Source organism: Arachis stenosperma, chromosome 9 (assembly GCF_014773155.1).
Source record: "Arachis stenosperma cultivar V10309 chromosome 9, arast.V10309.gnm1.PFL2, whole genome shotgun sequence".
NCBI lineage: Eukaryota > Viridiplantae > Streptophyta > Magnoliopsida > Fabales > Fabaceae > Arachis > Arachis stenosperma.
In genome coordinates, this window is record NC_080385.1 from 118,582,864 (window position 1) to 118,608,301 (window position 25,438).

At 37.0% G+C, this 25,438-nt stretch overlaps 2 non-coding genes across 2 annotated transcripts; both read left to right on the forward strand.

Moving 5' to 3' along the window:
* Positions 1-8,530: 8,530 nt before the first annotated feature.
* LOC130952293 (small nucleolar RNA R71) lies at positions 8,531-8,634 on the forward strand. Its single transcript, XR_009074473.1, has one exon. It is a non-coding gene; the product is annotated as a small nucleolar RNA R71 (small nucleolar RNA).
* A 5,221-nt stretch (positions 8,635-13,855) lies between these two features.
* LOC130952717 (small nucleolar RNA R71) lies at positions 13,856-13,963 on the forward strand. Its single transcript, XR_009074895.1, has one exon. It is a non-coding gene; the product is annotated as a small nucleolar RNA R71 (small nucleolar RNA).
* The last annotated feature ends 11,475 nt before the right edge of the window (positions 13,964-25,438 follow it).

Below are 25,438 nucleotides of genomic sequence, written 5' to 3' on the forward strand. Positions count from 1 at the left end.
TTCATATTCCTCTATTCTTTTGTTGTAATTTCCTTTATGTTGTTCTTATACTTTGTTGTAGATCTACTCTTATCCCTTCTTTTTTCTTTCCATTCAATTCAAGGTAATTCATAATAAATGTGTTTCTTTTAATTGTTGTTGTTAATTCCTTTCAATAATTGTTGTTAGATTTCATTCTTGTTGTCAATTTACTATGCTTTTCTTTTGTGCCTTCCAAGTGTTTGATGAAATGCTTGGTTGGATTTTAGTGTAGGTTTTGTTCCTCTTGGCCTAGGTAGAGTAATTAGTGACTCTTGAGTTATCTAATTCCTTTGTTGATTGATAATTAGAAGTTGCTAATTGATTTGAATGCCTCTAAAGCTAGTCTTTCCTTTAGGAGTTGATTAGGACTTGAGGAATCAAATTGATTCATCCACTTGACTTTCCTCAATGGTTAGAGGTTAACTAAGTGGGAGTAATGGACAATTTGCTATCACAATTGAGGAGGATAACTAGGATAGGACTTCTAGTACTCATATCTTGCCAAGAGCTTTGTTAGTTGTTAGTTTATTTCCTTTGCCATTTATATTTCTTGTCTAAAATCTCAAAAACCCCAAAATAACTCACAACCAATAACAAGACACTTTATTGTAATTCCTAGGGAGAACGACCTGAGGTTCAATACTTCGGTTTATAAATTTTAGGGGTTTGTACTAGTGACAAATAACTTTTTGTATGAAAGGATTATTGATTGGTTTAGAAACTATACTTGCAACGAGAATTCATTTGTGAAATTCTATACCATCAAAAATCCAATCATCAGGGATCTCTTGTTTGCTCCATCCTCTTTTAGTGATGGGCTTGTCCTCTTCAATGAGGATGTCTCCTTTTATGACAACTCCATCTAAGTAGCATAGATGGCAAATGAGATGAGGAAAAGCTAGCCTTGCCAAGGTAGAGGGCTTTTCGGCTACTTTGTAGAGTTCTAGAGAGATAACTTCATGAACTTCTACTTCCTCTCCAATCATGATGCTATGGATCATGATGGCCCGATCCACAGTTACTTCGGATCGGTTGCTAGTGGGGATGATGGAGCGTTGGATGAACTCCAATCATCCTCTAGCCACAGGCTTAAAGTCCAGTCTTCTCAATTGAACTGGCTTGCCTTTTGAGTCTCCTTTCCATTGAGCTCCTTCCACACATATGTCCATGAGGACTTGGTCCAACCTTTGCTCAAAGTTGACCCTTCTAGTGTAGGGGCGTGCATCTTCTTGTATCATAGGCAAGTTGAATGCCAACCTTACGTTCTCCGGACTGAAATCTAAGCATTTCTCCCGAACCATTGTAAGTCAATTCTTTGGGTTTGGGTTCATGCTTTGATCATGGTTCCTAGTGATCCATGCATTTGCATAGAACTCTTGAACCATTAAGATTCTGACTTGTTGAATGGGGTTGGTAAGAACTTCCCAACATCGTCTTTGGATCTCATGTCGGATCTCCGGATACTCATTTTTCTTGAGCATAAAAGGGACCTCAGGGATCACCTTCTTCTTGGCCACAACTTCATAAAAGTGGTCTTGGTGGGCTTTTGAGATGAATCTCTCCATCTTCCATGACTCGGAGGTGGAAGCTTTTGTCTTCCCTTTCCTCTTTCTAGAGGTTTCTCCGGTCTTAGGTGCCATCAATGGTTATGGAAAAACAAAAAAGCTATGCTTTTACCACACCAAACTTAGAATGTTGCTCGTCCTCGAGCAAAAGAAGAAAGAATAGATGAAGAAGAAGAAGATATGGAGGAGAGGGAGAGAGATGTGTATTCGGCCAAGGGAGATAAGAGAGGGTAGTGATGTGTGAAAATGAAGAAGGATGGAGGGGTTTATATAGTGGAGGGAGAGGGGTTAGGGTTCGGTTATTTAGGGTGGGTTTGGGTGGGAAAGAGATTTTGAATTTGAAGGTAGTAGGGTTTTTGGGGAAGAGTGGATAGATGTGAGTGGTGAAGAGGTGATGGGGAAGAGTGATTGAGGTGATTGGTGAATGATGTTTAGGGAAGAGTGTTATGAAAAGGTGTGAGAGAGAGGGAGAAGGTAGGTGGGGATCCTGTGGGATCCACAGATCTTGAGGTGTCAAGGATTTCTCATCCCTGCACCCTTTAGGCGTGTAAAATGCCCTCTGTATGTAATCCTAGTATTTAATGCCAGACTGCAGTATGTTTCTGGCATTAAACGCAACTTCCATGCTTGTTTTGGGCGTTCAACACCAATCTGCAACATGTTTCTGGCGTTGAACGCCACTTCCATGCTTGTTTCTGGCGTTTAATGCCAGCTCTCCTCAGGGTGCAATCCTGGCATTTAAACGCCAGACTGCTGCTTGTTTCTGGTGTTCAACGCCAGCTTCATGCTCTATTCTGGCGTTAAACGCCAGCCAGATGCTCCTTACAGGCGTTTAAATGCCAGTAAGCTCTTCCTCCAGGGTGTGCTTTTTCTTATGCTGTTTTTGATTCTGTTTTTAATTTTTGCAATTGTTTTGTGACTCCACATGATCATAAACCTAATAAAACATAAAAGAACAACAGAAATATAGATAAATAAAAATTGGGTTGCCTCCCAATAAGCGCTTCTTTAATGTCAATAGCTTGACAGTGAGCTCTCATGGAGCTTCACAGATCATCAGAGCATTGTTGGGACCTCCCAACACCAAACTTAAAGTTTGAATGTGGGGGTTCAATACCAAACTTAGAGTTTGGTTGTGGCCTCTGATAGGCAAAATTATGATTTACTCTTTTCATAACTTGAACAATTCTTAGCAATGGCTCCAAGAACTTGGTGCACACTACTATGGTTCACTCACATTCGTCACAACTTCGCACAACTAACTAGCAAGTGCACTGGGTCGTCTAAGTAATAAACCTTACTTGAGTAAGGGTCGATCCCACGGAGATTGTTGGTATGAAGCAAGCTATGGTCATCTTGTAAATCTCAGTCAGGCTGATTCAAATGGTTATAATGGTTTTCAAAAATTATGATAAATAAAGCATAAAATAAAGATAGAGATACTTATGTTAATCATTGGTAGGAATTTCAAATAAGTGTATGGAGATGCTGTGTTCCTTCTAAATCTCTGCTTTCCTATTGCTTTCATCTAATCCTTCTTACTCCTTTCCATGGCAGGCTGTATGTAGGGCATCACCGTTGTCAATGGCTACTTCCCATCCTCTCAGTGAAAATAGTCCAAATGCTCTTGTCACAGCACGGCTAATCATCTGTCGGTTCTCGATCATGTTGGAATAGAATCCATTGATTCTTTTGCGTTTGTCACTACACCCAACAATCGCGAGTTTGAAGCTTGTCACAGTCATTCAATCCCTGAATCCTACTTGGAATACCACAGACAAGGTTTAAACTTTCCGGATTCTCAAGAATGGCCGTCAATAATTCTAGCTTATACCACGAAGATTCTGGTTAAGGAACCCAAGAGATACACGCTCGATCTAAAGTAGAACGGAAGTGGTTGTCAGTCATGCGTTCATAAGGACGGATGATGATGAGTGTCACGGATCATCACATCCATCAGGTTGAAGTGCAGCGAATATCTTAGAATAAGAATAAGCATGAATTGAATAGAAAACAGTAGTACTTTGCATTAAAACTCGAGGTACAGCAAAGCTCCACACCCTTAATCTATGGTGTGTAGAAACTCCATCGTTGAAAATACATAAGTGATCAAGGTTTAGGCATGGCCGAATGGCCAGCCCCCAAAGTCTAAGAACTAAACGTCCAAAGATAGATACCAAGATGTGAATATAATAGTAAAAAGTCCTATTTATACTAGACTAGCTACTAGGGTTTACAGAAATAATTCTAAGTGTAGAAATCCACTTTCGGGGCCTACTTTGGTGTGTGCTTGGACTGAGCTTGAGCTTTACACGTGCAGAGGCTTCTCTTGGGGTTAAACACCAAGTTGTAACGTGTTTTTGGCGTTTAACTCTGGTTTGTGACGTGTTTCTGGCGTTTTACTCCAGAATGCAGCATGAAACTGGTGTTGAACGACAGTTTTCGTCGTCTAAGCTCGAACAAAGTATGGACCATTATATATTGCTGGAAAGCTCTAGATGTCTACTTTCCAACGCCGTTGAGAGCGTGCCATTTGGAGTTTTGTAGCTCCAGAAAATCCTTTTCGAGTGTAGGGAGGTCAGAATCCAACTGCATCAGCAGTCCTTTGTCAGCCTCCTATCAGATTTTTGCTCAGGTCCCTCAATTTCAGCCAGAAAATACCTGAAATCACAGAAAAATACACAAACTCATAGTAAAGTCCAGAAATGTAAATTTTGCATAAAAAATAATGAAAACATCCCTAAAAGTAACTAGATCCTACTAAAAACTACCTAAAAACAATGTCAAAAAGCGTATAAATTATCCGCTCATCACAACACCAAACTTAATTTGTTGCTTGTCCCCAAGCAACTGAAAATCAATTAGGATAAAAAGAAGAGAATATACTATAAATCTCAAAATATCAATGAATATTAGTTCTAATTAGATGAGCAGGACTTGTAGCTTTTTGCTTCTGAACAGTTTTGGCATCTCACTTTATCCTTTGAAGTTTAGAATGATTGGCATCTATAGAAACTCAAAATTCAGATAGTGTTATTAATTCTCCTAGTTAAGTATGTTGATTTTTGAACACATCTACTTTTATGAGTCTTGGCCGTGGCCCTAAGCACTTTGTTTTCCAATATTACCACCAGATACATAAATGCCACAGACACATGACTGGGTGAACCTTTTCAGATTGTGACTCAGCTTTGCTAAAGTCCCCAGTTAGAGGTGTCCAGAGCTCTTAAGCACACTCTTTTTGCTTTGGATCATGACTTTAACCACTCAGTCTCAAGCTTTTCACTTGGACCTGCATGCCACAAGCACATGGTTAGGGACAGCTTGATTTAGCCGCTTAGGCCTGGATTTATTTCCTTGGGCCCTCCTATCCATTGATGCTCAAAGCCTTGGATCCTTTTTACCCTTGCCTTTTGGTTTTAAGGGCTATTGGCTTTTTCTGCTTGCTTTTTCTTTTTCTTTTCTTTTTATTTTTTTTGCCACACTTTTTTTCGCAAGCTTTTGTTATTCACTGCTTTTTCTTGCTTCAAGAATCAATTTTATGATTTTTCATATTATCAATAACATTTTTCTTATTCATCATTCTTTCAAGAGCCAACAATTTTAACATTCATAAACAACAAGATAAAAAATATGCACTGTTCAAGCATTTATTCAAAAAAAAAAAAGTATTGTCACCACATCAATATAATTAAACTAATTTCAAGGATAAATTTGAAACTCATGTACTTCTTATTCTTTTGTATTAGAAATATTTTTCATTTAAGAAAGGTGAAGGATTCATGGAATTATTTATAGCCTTAAGACATAGTTACTAAATACTAATGATCATGTAGTAAAGACTCAAAACATAGACAAACATATAGCATAAAACCGAAAAAACAGAGAGATAAGAACAAGGAAGTTAAGGAATGAGTCCACCTTAGTGATGGTGGTGCCTTCTTCTTGAAGGACCAATGGTGTTCTTGAGCTCCTCTATGTCTCTTCCTTGCCTCTGTTGCTTGATCCCTAGTGATTTTGGTGCTCCTATCCTTAGTTTCTCCCAATAATTGTGTGGAGGAAAATGTATCCCTTGAGGTATCTCAGGGATTTCTTGATAAGGGAATTCCTCATGCTCTTGTTGAGGTCCATGAGTGGGCTCTCTTGTTTGCTCCATCCTTTTCTTAGTGATGGGCTTGTCCTCTTCAATGAGGATGTCTTCCTCTATGACAATTCCAACTGAATTGCATAGGGATCACCTTTTTCTTGGCCACAACTTCATAGAAGTGGTCTTGATGGGCTTTTGAGATGAATCTCTCCATCTCCCATGACTCATAGGTGGAAGCAATTGCCTTCCCTTTCCTCTTTCTTGAGGTTTCTCTGGCCTTAAGTGCCATCAATGGTTATAGAAAAACAAAAAAGCTATGCTTTTACCACACCAAACTTAGAATGTTGCTCCCCCTCAAGCAAAAGAAGAAAGAATAGAAGAAGAAAAAGATATGGAGGAGAGGGAGAGAGGTGTGGGTTTCGGCCAAGTGGGAGAAGAGAGGGTAGTGATGTGTGAAAATGAAAAAGGATGGAGGGGTTTATATAGTGGAGGGAGAGGGGTGTATGGTTTGGTCATGTAGGGTGGGTTTGGGTGAGAAAGAGATTTTGAATTTGAAAGTAGGTGGGGTTTATGGGGAAGAGAGGATGGATATGAGTGGTGATTGATGTTTGGGCGATAGTGTTATGAAAAGGTGTGAGAGAGAGGGAGAAGGTAGGTGGGGATCCTGTGGGGTTCACAGATCCTGAGGTGTCAAGGATTTCTCATCCCTGCACCCATTAGGCGTGTAAAACACCCTATGTCTGCAATCCTGGCATTTAACGCCAGATTGAAGCTTGTTTCTGGCGTTTAACGCCAGCCTGATGCTTGTTGCGGGCGTTAAACGCCAGCTTTCCTCAGGGTGCAATCCTTGTATTTAAACGCTAGACTGCTGCTTGTTTCTGGCGTTCAACGCCAGATTCATGCTCTGTTCTGGCGTTGAACTCCAGCCAGATGCTCCTTACTGGCGTTTAAACGCCAGTAAGCTCTTCTTCCAGGGTGTGCTTTATCTTCTGCTGTTTTTGATTCTATTTTTAATTTTTGCAATTATTTTGTGACTCCACATGATCATAAACCTAATAAAACATAAAAGAACAATAGAAATATTGATAATTAAAAATTGGATTGCCTCCCAATAAGTGCTTCTTTAATGTCAATAGCTTGACAATGAGCCCTCTTGGAGCTTCACAGATCATCAGAGCATTGTTGGTACCTCCCAACACCAAACTTAGAGTTTGAATGTGGGGGTTCAACACCAAACTTAGAGTTTGGTTGTGGCCTCCCAACATCAAACTTAGAGTTTGATTGTGGGGGCCTTGTTTGACTCTGTATTGAGAGAAGCTTTTCATGCTTCCTCTCCATGTTTACAGAAGGATAACCTTGAGCTTTAAACACAAGGTAGTCCCCATTCAATTAAAGGACTAGTTCACCTCTGTCAACATCAATCACAGCTCCTGCTGTGGCTAGGAAGGGTCTTTCAAGAATAATGGATTCATTCTCATCCTTCCCAGTGTCTAAGATTATGAAATCAGCAGGGATGTAAAGGCCTTTAACCTTCACTAACACGTCCTCTATCAATCCATAAGCTTGTCTTATTGACTTGTCTGCCATCTCTAATGAGAATGTGGCAGCCTGTACCTTAAAGATCCCCAGCTTCTCCATTACAGAGAATGGCATAAGATTTATACCTGATCCCAGGTCACACAGAGCCTTCTCAAAGGCCATGGTGCCTATGGTATAGGGTATTAAGAATTTACCAGGATATTGTTTCTTTTGAGGTAAAGTTTGCTGAACCCATGTATTTAGTTCACTGATGAGCAAGGGAGGTTCACCTTCCCAATTTTCATTACCAAACAACTTGGCATTCAGCTTCAAGATGGCTCCTAGATATTGAGCAACTTGCTCTCCAGTTACATCTTCATCCTCTTCAGAGGAAGAATAGTTTTCAGAGCTTATGAATGGTAGAAGGAGGTTTAATAGAATCTCTATGGTCTCTATATGAGCCTCAGATTCCTTTAGGTCCTCAATAGGGAACTCCTTCTTGTCTGAGAGACGTCCCATGAGGTCTTCCTCATTGGGATTCACGTCCTTCTCCTCCTTTGTGCATTCGGCCATATTGATTATATCAATGGCCTTGCAGTCTCTTTTTGGATTCTCTTCTGTATTGCTTGGGAGAGTACTAGGAGGAGTTTCAGTGATTTTCTTACTCAGCTGGCCCACTTGTGCCTCCAAATTTCTAATGGAGGACCTTGTTTCACTCATGAAACTTAAACTGGCCTTATACAGAGCAGAGACTATGTTTGCTAAGCTAGAGGGGCTCTACTCAGAATTCTCTATCTGTTGCTGAGAAGATGATGGAAAAGGCTTGCTATTGCTAAGCCTGTTTCTTCTACCATTATTAAAGCCTTGTTGAGGCTTTTGCTGATCCTTCCATGAGAAATTTGGATGATTTCTCCATGAAGAATTATAGGTGTTCCCATAGGGTTCACGCAGGTAATTCACTTCTGCTATTGCAGGGTTCTCTGGATTATAAGCTTCTTCTTCAGAAGATGCCTCTTTAGTACTGTTGGATGCATTTTGCCATCCATTCAGACTCTGAAAAATCATGTTGACTTGCTGAGTCAACATTTTGTTCTGAGCCAATATGGCATGCAGAGCATCAATTTCAAGAACTCCCCTCTTCTGAGGCATCCCATTACTCACAGGAGTCCTCTCAGAGGTGTACATGAATTGGTTTTTTGCAACCATGTTAATGAGTTCTTGATCTTCTGCAGGCTTTTTCTTTAGGTGAATGGATCCACCTGCAGAATGGTCCAGTGACATCTTAGAAAACTCAGATAGACCATAATAGAATATATCCAAAATGGACCACTCTGAAAGTATGTCAGAAGGACACCTTTTGGTCATCTGCTTGTATCTTTCCCAAGCTTCATAGAGGGATTCACCATCTTTTTATTTGAAGGTCTAAACATCCACTCTAAACTTGCTCAGCTTTTGAGGAGGAAAGAACTTAGCCAAGAAGGCCGTGACCAGCTTATCCCAAGAGTCCAGGCTATCTTTAGGTTGTGAGTCCAACCATGTTCTAGCTCTGTCTCTTACAGCAAAAGGGAAGAGCATGAGCCTGTAGACTTCAGAATCTACTCCATTAGTCTTAACAGTCTCACAGATCTGCAAGAACTCAGTTAAAAACTGGTAGGGATCTTCTGATGGAAGTCCATGAAACTTGCAGTTCTGTTGCATTAGAGCAACTAGTTGAGGCTTCAGATCAAAATTGTTTGCTCCAATGGCAGGGATTGAGATGCTTCTTCCATCAAATTTGGAAGTAGGTGTAGTATAATCACCAAGCATCCTCCTTGCGTTATTGTTGTTGTTATTATTTTCGGCTGCCATCTCCTCTTCTTTTTTGAAAATTTATGTCAAGTCCTCTCCAGAGGGTTGTGCTTTAGCTTCCCTTAGCTTCCTCTTTAGGGTCCTTTCAGGTTTAGGATCTGTTTCAACAAGAATGTCCTTGTCCTTGCTCCTGCTCATATGAAAAAGAAGGGAACAGAAAATAATAATAGGGATCATCTTTACCACAGTAGAGAGATTCCTTTATATTAGTAGAAGAAGAAAAGAATAGAAGAAGGAAAAGAGGAAAATTCGAACTCAGAGAGGAAGAGGGGGTTCGAATTTTAAGATAAAGAGAAGTGTTAGTAAATGAAAAAATAAAGAGAAAGAGATGAGAGAGAAGAGTTTTCAAAAATTAACTAAAATAAAAGAAAAATATTAAAGTTAAAATTCGAAAATTAAGAAAAGGAATAAAATAAAAATTTGAAACAATTAGTTAAAAAAAAGAATTTTGAAAAAAGAGGAATGTAATTTTCGAAAATTAGAGAGAGGAAAGTAGTTAGGTGGTTTTGAAAAAGATAAGAAACAAACAAAAAGTCAATTAGTTAGTTGAAAAAGATTTGAAAATCAATTTTGAAAAGATAAGAAGTTAGAAAAGATTTTTGAAATCAATTTTGAAAAAGATATGATTTGAAAAAGATATTTGGAAAGATATGATTTTTAAAATTAAAATTGATTACTTGACTAACAACAAACTAAAAGATATGACTCTAGAATTTAAAGATTGAACATTTATTAACAAGAAAGTAACAAACTTCAAATTTTTGAATCAATCATATTAATTGTTAGTAAAGTTTTCGAAATTTTGAAATAAAGATAAGAAAAAGATTTTGAAAATAAATTTTAAAAAATTTTTGAAAATAATAAAAAAATGAAAAAGATTTGATTTTTGAAAAAGATTTTGAAAAGATAGGATTTTTAAAATTGAAAATTTGACTTCACTTATAAGAAATAGCTAAGTTTTAAAAATTTTTGACTAAGTCAACTCAAATTTTCGAAAATTATGAGCAAATTAAGGAAAAGATATATTTTTTATTTTTGAATTTTTAATGATGAGAGAGAAAAACACAACTATGACCCAAAACATGAAAATTTTGGATCAAAACACTTAATGCATGCAAGAACACTATGAATGTCAAGATGAACACCAAGAACACTTTGAAGATCAAGATGAACATCAAGACTTATTTTTGAAAAATTTTCAAGAAAAGAAAAACATGCAAGACACCAAACTTAAAAAATTTTCATATTTAGACACTAAGAATTCAAAAATGCATATGAGAAACAACAAAAAACACTAAACAAGAAAATATCAAGATCAAACAAGAAAACTTACCAAGAACAACTTGAAGATCATGAAGAACACATGCATGAATTTTCGAAAAAAATGCAAAAGTTTTTAAAACATGCAATTGACACCAAACTTAAAAATTGACACTAGACTCAAACAAGAAACACAAAATATTTTTGATTTTTTTTTTAATTTTTTTGGATTTTTCAAAAATAATTTTTTTAGAAAAAATGAGAAAAAGAAGAAAAAATTTTTTTGAAAAGATTTTTGAAAACTTTTTGAAAAGAAAATTACCTAATCTGAGCAACAAGATGAACCGTCAGTTGTCCAAACTCAAACAATCCCTGGCAACGGCGCCAAAAACTTGATAGGCAAAATTGTGATTTACTCTTTTCATAACTCGAACAATTATTAGCAATGGCTCCAAGAACTTGGTGCACACTACTATGGTTCACTCACATTCTTCACAACTTCGCACAACTAACCAGCAAGTGCACTGGGTCGTCCAAGTAATAAACCTTACGTGAGTAAGGGTCGATCCCACGGAGATTATTCGTATGAAGCAAGCTATGGTCATCTTGTAAATCACAGTCAGACTGATTCAAATGGTTATAATGGTTTTCGAAAATTATGATAAATAAAGCATAAAATAAAGATAGAGATACTTATGTAAATCATTGATAGGAATTTCAGATAAGTGTATGGAGATGCTGTGTTCCTTCTGAATCTCTGCTTTCCTATTGCTTTCATCCAATCCTTCTTACTCCTTTCCATGGCAAGCTATATGTAGGGCATCACCGTTGTCAATGGCTACTTCCCATCCTCTCAGTGAAAATGGTCCAAATGCTCTTGTCACAGCACGGCTAATCATCTGTCGGTTCTCGATCATGTCGGAATAGAATCCATTGATTCTTTTGCGTTTGTCACTACGCCCAACAATCGCGAGTTTGAAGCTTGTCACAGTCATTCAATCCCTGAATCCTACTCGAAATACCACAGACAAGGTTTATACTTTCCGGATTCTCAAGAATGGCCGCCAATAATTCTAGCTTATACCACGAAATTCTAGTTAAGGAACCCAAGAGATACACGCTTGATCTAAGGTAGAACAGAAGTGGTTGTCAGTCACGCGTTCATAAGGACGGATGATTATGAGTGTCACGGATCATCACATCCATCAGGTTGAAGTGTAGCGAATATCTTAGAATAAGAATAAGCTTGAATTGAATAGAAAACAATAGTACTTTGCATTAAAACTCAAGGTACAGCAGAGCTCCACACCCTTAATCTATGGTGTGTAGAAACTCCACTGTTGAAAATACATAAGTGATCAAGGTTCAGGCATGGCCGAATGGCCAGCCCCCAAAGTCTAAGAACTAAACGTCCAAAGATAGATACCAAGATGTGAATACAATAGTAAAAAGTCCTATTTATACTTGACTAGCTACTAGGGTTTACAGAAATAATTCTAAGTGCAGAAATCCACTTCCGGGGCCCACTTTGGTGTGTGCTTAGGCTGAGCTTGAGCTTTACACGTGCAGAGGCTTCTCTTGGGGTTAAACTCCAAGTTGTAACGTGTTTTTGGCATTTAACTCTGGTTTGTGACGTGTTTCTGGCGTTTTACTCCAGAATGCAGCATGGAACTGGCGTTGAACACCAGTTTACGTTGTCTAAACTCGAAAAAAGTATGGACCATTATATATTGCTAGAAAGCTCTGGATGTCTAATTTCCAACGCCGTTGAGAGTGCGTCATTTGGAGTTCTATAGCTGCAGAAAATCCATTTCGAGTGCACAGAGGTCAGAATCCAACAACATCAGTAGTCCTTTTTCAGCCTGAATCAGATTTTTGCTCAGGTCCCTCAATTTCAGCCAGAAAATACCTGAAATCACAGAAAAACACACAAACTCATAGTAAAGTTCAGAAATGTGAATTTTGCATAAAAACTAATGAAAACATCCCTAAAAGTAACTAGATCCTACTAAAAACTACCTAAAAACAATGCCAAAAAACGTATAAATTATCCGCTCATCAGCCTCCCAACATCAAACTTAGAGTTTGATTGTGGGGTCTTTGTTTGACTCTGTATTGAGAGAAGCTTATCGTGCCTCTTTTCCTTGGTTGCAGAGGAAGATCCTTGAGCTTTAAACACAAGGTAGTCTCCATTCAATTGAAGGACTAGCTCTCCTCTGTCAACATCAATCACAGCTCCTGTTGTGACTAGGAAGGGTCTTCCGAGAATGATGGATTCATTCTCATCCTTCCCAGTGTCTAAGATTATGAAATCAGCAGGGATGTAAAGGCCTTTAACCTTCACTAACACGTCCTCTACCAATCCATAAGCTTGTTTTATTGACTTGTCTGCCATCTCTAATGAGATTCTTGCAACTTGTACCTCAAAGATCCCCAGCTTCTCCATTACAGAGAGTGGCATAAGATTTATACCTGACCCCAGGTCACACAAAGCCTTCTCAAAGGTCATGGTGCCTATGGTACAGGATATTAAGAATTTACAAGGATCTTGTTTCTTTTGAGGTAGAGTTTGCTGAACCCATGTATTTAGTTCACTAATGAGCAAGGGAGGTTCATCTTTTCAAGTCTCATTACCAAACAACTTGGCATTCAGCTTCATGATGGCTCCTAGATATTGAGAAACTTTCTCTTCAGTTATATCTTCATCCTGTTCAGAGGAAGAATAGGTCTCAAAGCTCATGAATGGTAGAAGAAAGTTTAATGGAATCTCTATGGTCTCTATATGAGCCTCAGATTCCTTTAGGTCCCCAATAGGGAACTCCCTTCTGTTTGGAGGACGTCCCATGAGGTCTTCCTCATTGGAATTCACGTCCTCCCCTTCTTCTTTGGATTCGAACACATTGATAATATCAAAGGCCGTGCACTCTCTTTTTGAATTCTCTTCTGTATTGCTTGGGAGAGTACTAGGAGGAGTTTCAGTGATTTTCTTACTCAGCTGACCCACTTGTGCCTCCAAATTTCTAATAGAGGACCTCGTTTCACTCATGAAACTTAAAGTGGCCTTAGATAGATCAGAGACTATGTTTGCTAAGCTAGATGGGTTCTGCTCAGAATTCTCTGTCTGTTGCTGAGAAGATAATGGAAAAGGCTAGCTATTGCTAAACCTGTTTCTTCCACCATTATTAAAGCCTTGTTGGGGCTTTTGTTGATCCTTCCATGAGAAATTTGGATGATTTCTCCATGAGGGATTATAGGTGTTTCCATAGGGTTCACCCATGTAATTCACCTCTGCTATTGCAGGGTTCTTAGGATCATAAGCTTCTTCTTCAGAAGATGCCTCTTTAGTACTGTTGGATGCATTTTGCCATCCATTCAGACTCTGAGAAATCATGTTGACTTGCTGAGTCAATATTTCGTTCTGAGCCAATATGTCATTCAGAGCATCAATTTCAAAAACTCCCTTCCTCTGAGGCATCCTATTACTCACAGGATTTCTTTCAGAAGTGTACATGAACTGGTTATTTGCAACCATGTCAATGAGTTCTTTAGCTTCTGAAAGCATGTTAGAAGGACACTTTTTGGTCAACTGCTTGTATCTTTCCCAAGCTTCATAGAGGGATTCACAATCTTTTTGCTTGAAGGTCTGAACATCCACTCTAAGCTTGCTCAGCTTTTGAGGAGGAAAGAACTTGGCCAAGAAGGCCGTGACCAGCTTATCCCAAGAGTCCAGGCTATCTTTAGGTTGTGAGTCCAACCATGTTCTAGCCCTGTCTCTTACAGCAAAAAGGAAAAGCATGAGCCTGTAGACTTCAGGATCTATTCTATTAGTCTTAACAGTATCACAGATCTGCAAGAATTCAGTTAAGAACTGATAGGGATCTTCTGATGGAAGTCCATAGAACTTGCAGTTCTGTTGCATCAGAGCAACTAGTTAAGGCTTCAGCTCAAAATTATTTGCTCTAATGGTAGGGATTGAGATGCTTCTTGATAAACCATTATTTTATGGTTTATCTTGTGCTTAATTGAGTGGATTTTATCAATCTTTCATACATTTATTCATATGATTTGCATGTTTTACAATTCCTTCCCAGAATTTGTTCTATGATTGAAAACATGCTTCTTTGGCTTTTATTTTCTTTTATTTAATCCTCTCTTATTACTATTAGATTTCTTGATATGTGTGTTAAGTGATTTCAGGGATTACAGGACAGAAATGGCTTAGAGGATGGAAATAAAGCATGCAAAAGTGGAAGGAATACAAGAAGTTGAAGAAAGCTAACGTCCGGGGCTTCGATTTGATATATAATTTGTTATAGTGGCTGTATAGATAGGCGACGCGAACGCGTGCTCCACGCGGATGCATCGCAGTAACGAAAAACCAGCATGGCAGATTTTATAACCAGCGAATTCTGGGCTGTTTTTGACCCAGTTCTCGGCCCAGAAAACACAGATTAGAGGCTATAAAGTGGGGGAATACATCATACAACAGACATTCATTCATAATACACTTTTCATAATTTTAGATGTAGTTTTTAGAGAGAGAGGCTCTCTCCTCTCTCTTAGGATTAGGATTGGGATTTTTAGAAATTAGGAATATTTCATCTTCATCTCAGGTTCAATGTTCTTTTTATTTATTTTCTCTTTTATTTGTTTATGAACTTTTCATGTTATGATTTTCTTAACTAATGCAATTTGAGGTATTTTTAGACATATGATTTTTATTTAGATTATTTACTATTGGCTTTGGTTGATTAATTGGTAACTCTTGAGTTGTCAAACTCAACAGTGATTGAAATGGGCAGATTCTAATTGATCTAGATCGCTCTAAAGCTAGTCCTCCCACAGGGATTGACTAGGACTTGATGATCAAGCTAATTAGTCCACTTGACTTTCCTTTGTTTAATAAAGGTTAACTAAGTGGGATTAAAACCCAATTCTCATCACCATTGATAAGGATAACTAGGATAGGACTTCCAGTTTTCATACCTTGCCAAGAGATTTTCTAATTATTAATTTATTTTTCTTACCAATTAAATTATTTGTTAATACCCTTTTCAAAACCCAAAATTACTATTTTCCATAACCAATAATAAATCATACTTCCCTACAATTCCTTGAGAAGACGACCTGAGGTTTGAATACTTCGGTTTATAAATTTTATTGGGTTTGTTATTGTGACAACCAAAACGTTTGTAAGAAAGGTTGATTGCTTGGTTTAGAAACTATACTTGCAACGAGAATTTATTATAACTTCAAAATCATCAATCTTCAGTTCTTCACTTCTTCCATAAAAATTGGAAGTAGGTGTAGTATAATCACCAAGCATCCTCCTTGCGCCTCCACCATTGTTATTGGGTTCGGCCATGTCTTCTTCTTTTTCGAGATTTTCTATAAGGTTTTCTCTGAATTGTTGCGCTTTAGCTTCTCTTAGTTTCTTCTTCAAAGTACTTTCAGGTTCAGGATCTGCTTCAACAAGAATGTCCTTGTCCTTGATCCTGCTCATATGAAAAAGAAGAGAACAGAAAAGAAGAGGAATCCTCTATGTCACAGTATAGAGATTCCTTTATGTGAGTAGAAGAAAAGAAGAATAAGAATGAAGAAGAGAAAAATTCGAACACAGAGGAGAAGAGAGGGTTCGAATTTTAAGATGAAGAGAAGTGTTAGTAAATAAATAAAATAAATAGAAAGAGATGAGATGGAGAGAATTTCAAAAATTATTTTTGAAAAAAAAGGTTAGTGATTTTTGAAATTTAAGAGAAGAAATAAAATTAAAATTAAAATTTGAAACAATTAGTTAATTAAAAGAATTTTGAAAAAGAGTAAGGAATTTTCGAAAATTAGAGAGAGAAAAGTAGTTAGGTGGTTTTGAAAAAGATAAGAAACAAGCAAAAAGTTAGTTAGTTAGTTGAAAAAGATTTGAAAATCAATTTTGAAAAGATAGGAAGTTAGAAAAGATTTTGAAATTGATTTTGAAAAAGATATGATTGAAAAAGATATTTTGAAAAGATATGATTGAAAAAGATATTTTGGAAAAGATTTGATTTTTAAAATTAAAATTGATTACTTGACTAACAAGAAATTAAAAGATATGATTCTAGAATTTAAAGATTGAACCTTTCTTAACAAGAAAGTAACAAACTTCAAAATTTTGAATCAATCACATTAATTGTTAGTAAAGTTTTCGAAAATATGAAGTAAAGATAAGAAAAAGATTTTGAAAATAAATTTTAAAAATTTTCGAAAATAATAAAAAAAATTGAAAAAGATTTGATTTTTGAAAAAGATTTTGAAAAGATAAGATTTTTAAAAATAAATTCTTGACTTGACTCACAAGAAACAACTTATTTTAAAAAATTTTGACTAAGTCAACCCAAAGATTTCAAAATTTATGAGAGAAATAAGGAAAAGATATTTTTTATTTTTGAATTTTTTATGATGAGAGATAAAAACACAAAAATGACTCACAACATGAAAATTATGAATCAAAACACATGATGCATGCAAGAACACTATGAATGTCAAGATGAACACCAAGAACACTTTGAAGATCAAGATTAACATCTATACTTATTTTTGAAAAATTTTCAAGAAAGGAAAAACATGCAAGACACCAAACTTAGAAATTTTCAATGTTTAGACTCTATGAATGCAAAAATGCACATGAAAAACAACAAAAACACAAAACAAGAAAATTTAAAGATCAAACAAGAAGACTTATCAAGAAAAACTTGAAGATCATGAAGAATGCAATGCATGAATTTTTTGAAAAATGCATAATTTTTTTTAAAAAACATGCAATTGACACCAAACTTAAAAATTGACACTAGAATTAAACAAGAAACACAAAAATATTTTTGATTTTTATGATTTTATAATTTTTTTTGGATTTTTCGAAAATAATTTTTAGAAAAAACGAAAAAAGAAGAAATTTTTTTTTGAAAAGATTTTAGAAAACTTTTTGAAAAGAAAATTACCTAATCTGAGCAACAAGATGAACCATCAGTTGTCCAAACTCAAACAATCCCCGGCAACGACGCCAAAAACTTGGTGCAAGAAATTGTGATCATCAACAATGGCGCAAAAGACTTGGAGCTCTCAAACGTGAATCACACTTTGTCACAACTTCGCACAACTAACCAGCAAGTGCACTGGGTCGTCCAAGTAATACCTTACGTGAGTAAGGGTCGATCCTACGGAGATTGTTGGCATGAAGCAAGCTATGGTCATCTTGTAAATCTCAGTCAGGCGGATTCAAATGGTTATAATGGTTTTCGAATATAAAGATAAATAACACATAAAATAGAGATAGAGATACTTATGTAATTCATTGGTGGGAATATCAGATAAGCGCATGGAGATACTGTGTTCCTTCTGAATCTCTGCTTTCCTACTGCTTCCATCCAATCATTCTTACTCCCTTCCATGGCAAGCTGTATGTTGCGTTTCACTGGCATCAATGGCTACCTCCCGTCCTCTCAGTGAAAATGGTCCAAATGCTCTGTCACAGCACGGCTAATCATCTGTCGGTTCTCGATCATGTCGGAATAGAATCCAGTGATTCTTTTGCGTCTGTCACTACGCCCAACACTCGCGAGTTTGAAGCTCGTCACAGTCATCCCATCTCAGATCCTACTCGGAATACTACAGACAAGGTTTAGACTTTCCGGATCTTAGGAATGGCCGCCAATAATTCTAGCTTATACCACGAAAATTCTAATTAAGGAATCCAGGAGATACACGCTCAATCTAATGTAGAACGGAAGTGGTTGTCAGGCACGCGTTCATAGGTGAGAATGATGATGAGTGTCATGGATCATCACATTTATCATGTTGAAGTGCAACGAATATCTTAGAATAAGAATAAGCTGAATTGAATAGAAGAATAATAGTAATTGCATTAATACTCGAGGAATAGCAGAGCTCCACACCTTAATCTATGGTGTGTAGAAACTCCATCGTTGAAAATACATAAGTGATGGTCCAGGCATGGCCGAATGGCCAGCCCCCAAAGTCTAAGAACTATACGTCCAAAGATAGATACCAAGATGTCTAATACAATAGTAAAAAGTTCTATTTATATTAAACTAGTTACTAGGATTTACAGAAATAAGTCTTAGTACAGAAATCCACTTCTGGGGCCCACTTTGGTGTGTGCTTGGGCTGAGCTTGAGCTTTATCCGTACAGAGGCTTCTCTTGGGGTTAAACGCCAAGTTGTAACGTCTGTTTGGCGTTTAATTCTAGTTTGTGACGTGTTTCTGGCGTTTTACTCTAGAATGCAGCATGGAACTGGCGTTGAATGCCAGTTTGCATCATTTAAACTCGAATAAAGTATAAACTATTATATATTTCTGGAAAGCCCTGGATGTCTACTTTCCAACGCAGTTGAGAGCGTGCCATTTGAAGTTCTATAGCTCCAGAAAATCTATTTCGAGTGCAGGGAGGTCAGAATCCAACAGCATCAGCAGTCCTTTGTCAGCCTCCTATCAGATTTTTGCTCAGGTCCCTCAATTTCAGCCAGAAAATACCTGAAATCATAGAAAAATACACAAACTTATAGTAAAGTCTAGAAATGTGAATTTTGCATAAAAACTAATAAAAACATCCCTAAAAGTAGCTAGATCCTACTAAAAACTACCTGAAAATAATGCCAAAAAGTGTATAAATTATCCGCTCATCAATTATTATTAGGATTTCTGGATGAATTTCCCATGTAATTTACTTGCTCAGGAGTGGTGTGAAAACAATTATAGTTCTTCTCTTGGTTAAAGCCTCCGCTCATGTCATAGGGTGCATCTTGAGTATTGAAAGCTGAGACTTGCAACCCACTCAAGTGTTGAGAAATAATACTAATCTACTATGACATGATCTTGTTCTAGGCTAGTATGGCATCCAGAGTGTCCACCTTCATAACTCCTTTCTTCACCGGGTTACCCGAATTCAAAGGGTTTCTTTCCAAAGAGTAAAGATACTGGTTGTTAGCAACCATCTCAATGAGCTCATTAGCCTCTTTAGGTATCTTCTTCATGAGTAAGGAACCTCATGCGGAGTTGTCCAGAGACATCTTTGCTATCTCAGAGAGGCCATCATAGAAAATCTGCAACCTGGTCCATTCTGAAAATATCTCTGGGGGACACTTCCTGATCATTTGCTTGTATCTATCCCAGACTTCATAGAGGGATTCACCATCTCTCTGTCTGAAGGTCTGAACATCCACCTTCAGCTTAGTCAGCTTCTGAATTGGAAAAAACTTGGTTAAAAATCTATTGACCACCTTGTCCTAAGAATCCAAGCTCTCTTTTGGCTGAGTATCCAGCCACTACTTTGCTTTGTCACTCACAGCAAATGGGAAGAGCATGAGCTTGTAGACATCCAGATTCACTCCATTAGCCTTCATAGTGTCATATATCTGCAGGAAATTAGAGATAAACAAATTTGGGTCTTCCTGCAGGAGTCCATGAAATTGGCAGTTTTGTTGCACCAGATTGATCAAATGTGGCTTCAGCTCAAAATTATTAGCACCAATAGCAGGTACTGAAATATTGCGCCCTAAAAGTCAGGAGTGAGGGCAGTGTAGGAGCTCAAAGTCCTTCTTGCTTGCTCATTACCATTCAGATTCCTGCCATTAGGATCCATAGTGAGCTCTTCAACTTCCTTCTCAAAAGTATCCTTGTGGTTCTCACCAACTCTATAGGCTCTAGCTTGTTGCAAACGCCGTCTCAAGGTCCTCTCAGGTTCACGATCAAATTCAAGAAGGGGTTCTTTGTCACTGTTTCTACTCATAAACAAACAGAAAACAAAAAAAAGTTGGAGTCTCTATGTCAGAGTATAGAGAACTCCCAGTGAGATATCCTATGTAAAAAAGAAATACAATAAAATAAAGCAAGCAATTAAACAAAAAATTTTGAAAAAAAAAGAAAGAGAAACAACCTAAAATTTTCAAAAATTAAACAAAGGAGAATACCAAAAAATTTTGAAACATTTAGAAAAGAAAATTCACTAACGGGACACCAAACTTAAAATAAAAAATTAAGGGGAAATAAATAAGATCTAATTCAAATATTAAAAATAAACAAATAAAACTTAAGAAAAATACCTAAGCTAAACAATTAGACAACTAGTAGTTGTCAATTACCATCAGTCTCCGACAACAGTGCCAAAAACTTGGTGCGGAATTCAGAATATTCATAACTAAATCGGCAAGTGCACTGGATCGCCCAAGTAATACCTCAGGTAAGTGAGGGTCAATCCCACGATGACTGAGGAACTGAGCAACAATGGTCAACTGATTTGCTTAGTCAGGCAAATAGAAAAGTTGATTTTGTGGGTTTTAAAACGCATTAAACAGTAAAACAATAGTAAAGAAAGCGAATAATGAGTTTGGTGTGAAAGCAGTGAGTGAAAATAGTTAAGGTATCAGAGATGTTTACTTTTCCGAATTAAGATTTCTTACCAACCATTTTAATCATGCAGGATTCATTTCATGGAAAACCATAATTGACTAAACCCTAATCTCTTAGTCATTTAGTCTCCTCTAACCTTCATCAATCGCCAATCCTTGGTCACTTGATTCTGATTAGAGGGTTAAGTTCAAATCTAGTTTATGGCCACAAAAACCCTAATTACCCAAATATAAATGGATTATATGTCACGTATCCAGATTAGTTCAAGTAATTAGCAATTTAGGAGGAGTTTACTTTCAAACTGTTGTTAATGTGAGAAACCTCTCTCGAGGATCACAAGAACGCATGTAGACAAAGGATCTCGTTCCACCCAAATTCATAAATTTAAGAACGAAAGTAATCCTTGAAACTGAATTAGTACATTAATTAAATTAGAAGAATAAAAGTCTTAATCCATAGAAATTAATAGAGTTCCTAACCTTAATCGAGGAGGTTTAGTGGCTCATGACTTATAGAGAAAAACTAGGATTTTGAAAAGTGCGGAAGAGAAAAGATCTGAAAGTCTGATCCCCTTCTAAAGGTGAATCTTTTCCCTTTTATATCTAACCTAATTTGATTTGAAAATAAAATAAAATATTAAATTCTAAAACTAAAAGATATTATTTGAAAATAAAAATTACAAAAATAAAAGATAAGATAACTAATAAAGGTTAAATCCACTTGAAGATGCTACAAGAGTGGGCTTTGGACCAAAAGGGGCAGAGCGTTCCTGTCTTGTGGGCAGCTGGCGTTTAGCGCCCCAAAGGGGGCAACTCCAAGTCTTTTCCTTTTAGCTCCAAACTCTGCTAAATTACTCCGAATTTCAACTAAAATCATAAAAATACTAAAACAACTCAAAGTAGCATCCAAAGAGGATTTTTGCACTAAAATATAATAAAACTAAATAAATTCTAATTGAAAACAACTAGAAAATAATGGAAAAAAGAGTACAAGATACTCACGCATCACTACAACCTCATTTTCCAAATGATTATAGATTTATTTCTTCAGCTATTACCCTTTAGTGGAACATGGTCTCTCTAACTTGTTGCTCCCTTCTATGTAGACTAGTAAAACATTGACGACGTCCAATGATAAGCACTTAAAATAAATCATAATATTTGAGAAATACTACAAAACCAAATGGAACACTAAGAAAGCTGATTTGATTCTTCTGCCATTTGAGAGCGTTACATGACTCATAAATTCTCACATTTTTCATTGTTCTTTTTATTGTAGCTGATTTTCTTTTTGATTTTCCAAAAGGGATCTTAATATTTTATATTTGCCTTTGGACAACATGTGAAGTAACTATGATGAAACTTAAATGGTGTCTTGCTACCAATCACTACGTCAATGACACCACTAAAATAATAGAGCATCCCATAATAGTTTACTATCATATTTTTCTTTACTAGCTGCAAAATCCATGAAAATGTCTAGAGTGGCCTCCAACCCATTCAGAGCTGAGGAGAACTTGAAACTAGAATAAGATGTCGAGCAAGCTCCAAAAATATCAAAAATAAAAAGGGGGCAAAGACAAGGTAAAATCGACTAACGCTAGAGACCTAGAGTTCCTTCAAGAAAAAGGAGTGCAATCGATATGCTCATTTGGGATGACCCTCTTGCTATCAAGATCGCCATACTTCTGAGAATGAAGTTGATCACGCCATGCTTGAATAAGGGGAAGCTTAGTCTTGAGAGATCCCAATCTTAAATTCATATCGGCGGCTGCCTCTCAAGACTCTTTCGACTTCCTTCAGATAATATTTTTAACTCATTTCCATTTTTTGCTTAACTTTGATAAACCTCTCTTGATAACCCTTGGTCGAACTTTTAGGTTCCTTGCCAACTAATGCTGAGTGGGGCTGAGACCACTCCCATGTCAAGTCCGATTCCAACCTTGGCTTCCACTATTGCTGATACCACATCTTCATTCATTCCTTCCCAACCTACTCAACTTTCTTCAATCGTCATTGCTCTCGACCCTCCTGCTACAACTTACAATAATTTAGCACCTGAAGATGATATAGACTTATATTTGTATTTTGAAATGAAGGATCTGCTTTTACAAGCTCACCAAGTCTACTCTTCTAACGGGATAGGGGTAGTGACATAAAGCTTGAGAGTGAAGTAGCAGTTGTTGGTCAAGATTTCTCCTAAACCAACTTTTTCTAATCCACATTAACAATCTCCTTGATAAGAAGACCTCTCTAAGGAAATTACTGAAAAATCATCAAGTCTTGCAATGCTTGAACTATTCTCTAGACGAGATTTTCACTAATCCCTCTGTAAAGTATTGGCTCAAGAGTAGATACCTAAGACTAACTATCATTATCCTTTAAATTGAATTCAACCCAATTTGTCATGACAAAATAACTAAACCAAACTATGGAAATTATATGAGAATTCATCATATTAATTAACCCACAAGAGGAAAAAATTTAGTTAGAGTTGATATTAATTAATATAATTCAAATTGAGATTAAATTTCTTTAACCATATAGTACGAGAACTCAAGACTCATCTTAGCAACTCACTCTCAAACCTAACTAAAAAAGTACTCACTCATGACAAGAATAGATATGATCGACAAATTAAAGGCGTGAAAAGGTATAAACTCAACAATAACCCAATTCAATACTAAAATAGTAAGACCCGTATTCATTAATATCCATAAATTGATACAACAATACAATAAAATCAAAAGTTCAATAGCAATAGCAAGAGCAAAAGGGAAAGACTGGAAGAGAGCTAAGCTATTTAAGGAGATATTCCTCTTTGGTTACAAGGCCAAATCCATTCAAGAAGAAAAAGACCGACTAATCGGATATGATAAAATCAAGATTAGAAACATAAATGATAAGAGAAATTAAAGGAAAATCGCATAAATTTAATGTGGTATATAGAAAATGGAAAGAAAGACACCTAATTCTAAAGCCAAGCAGGTGTTTCTTTCTCTAAAACTAAACTAAACACCTCTAATCTCCTTTTGTCTATCCACACTGGTGCACAAAATTGTGATCACACTTTTTAGAACTCCGCACAACTAACCAGCAAGTGCATTGGGTCATCCAAGTAATAAAACCTTACGCGAGTAAGGGTCGATCCCACAAAGATTGTCGGCTTGAAGTAAGCTATGGTTATCCTGTAAATCTCAGTCAAGAGGTTTCAAATGGTTATGAGGTTTTGATCATTAAAAGATAAATAAAACATAAAATAAAATAAAGATACTTATGTAATTTATTGGTGGGAATTTCAGATAAGCGTTTGGAGATGCTTTGTTGCTCCTGAACCTCTGCTTTCCTATTGTCTTCATTCAATCATACGTACTCCCTTCCATGGCAAGCTGTATGATCCTCTCAATGAAAATGGTCCTCTACGGTTTCTGTACGGCTAATCAACTGTCGGATTTCTCGTCTCGGATGAAAAATACTGGGTACAGCTACCGCATGGCTAATCATCTCTCGGTTCTCGCTTGTGTCAGAATAGGATCCCTTGATCCTTTTGCACACTGTCACTGCGCCCAACAGTCGCGAGTTTGAAGCTCGTCACAATCATCCCTTCCCAGATCCTACTCGGAATACCACAGACAAGGTTTAGACTTTCCGGATCTCAGGAATTCTGTCTATTGGTTCTAGCCTATACCACGAAGGTTCTAATCACGAATTCAGATGCTCTGTTGTAAGGAGAGGCGATGCGAATCCGTGGATCAGAGACCCAAGAGAATATACTCTGGCTGTCATCCAATGACTACGTTGAACATCATGTAGACCGCTTTGTGGTTGTCAGGCACGCGGATCTTGGTTAAGCGAGTAACGAAGATAGTGGGTGATTCCCACGGGTCACCCCGTTCATTCTGACTTAATTGAATTAAGTACAAGAGTATATCTTGGAGAAGAAGTAGGCGTGAATTGAAAGAGAAATAATAATACTTGCATTAGTTCATGAAGAACAGCAGAGCTCCTCACCTTAATCTATGAGGTGTAGAAACTCCACCGTTGGAAAATACATAAGAACAAAATGGTCTAGGCATGGCCGAATGGCCAGCCTCCAAAAAGGGTTCGAAGAACTCCAAAATGTCAAAGACCTTGAATACAATAGTAGAAAGTGCTATTTATACTAAACTAGTAAACTAGGTTTACAGAAAATGAGTAACTAAGTGCAGATAGTGCAGAAATCTATTTTCGGAGCCCACTTGGTGTGTGCTTGGGCTGAGCTTTGAAGCTTTCACGTGCATAGGCCATTTTTGGAGTTAAACACCAGCTTAGATACCAGTTTGGGCGTTTAACTCCAGTTCTGGTGCCAGTTTCGGCGTTTTATGCCAGAAAAAGGGTCTTTGATGGGCGTTTGGACGCCAGTTTGAACCATCAAATATCGGGTAAAGTATGAACTATTATACAATTTTGGAAAGCCCAAGATGTCTACTTTTCAACATAATTAAGAGCGTGCTAATTGGGATTTTGTAGCTCCGGAAAATCCACTTCGAGTGCAGGAGGGTCAGAATCCAACAGCATCTGCAGTCCTTTCTCAGCCTCTGAATCTGATTTTTTGCTCATGTCCCTCAATTTCAGCCAGAACCTGAAATCATATAAAAATAGACAAACTCATAGTAAAGTCTAGAAATGTGATTTTTGCATAAAAACTAATAAAAATATACTAAAAAGTCACTAAAACATATTAAAAACTACCTAAAAAT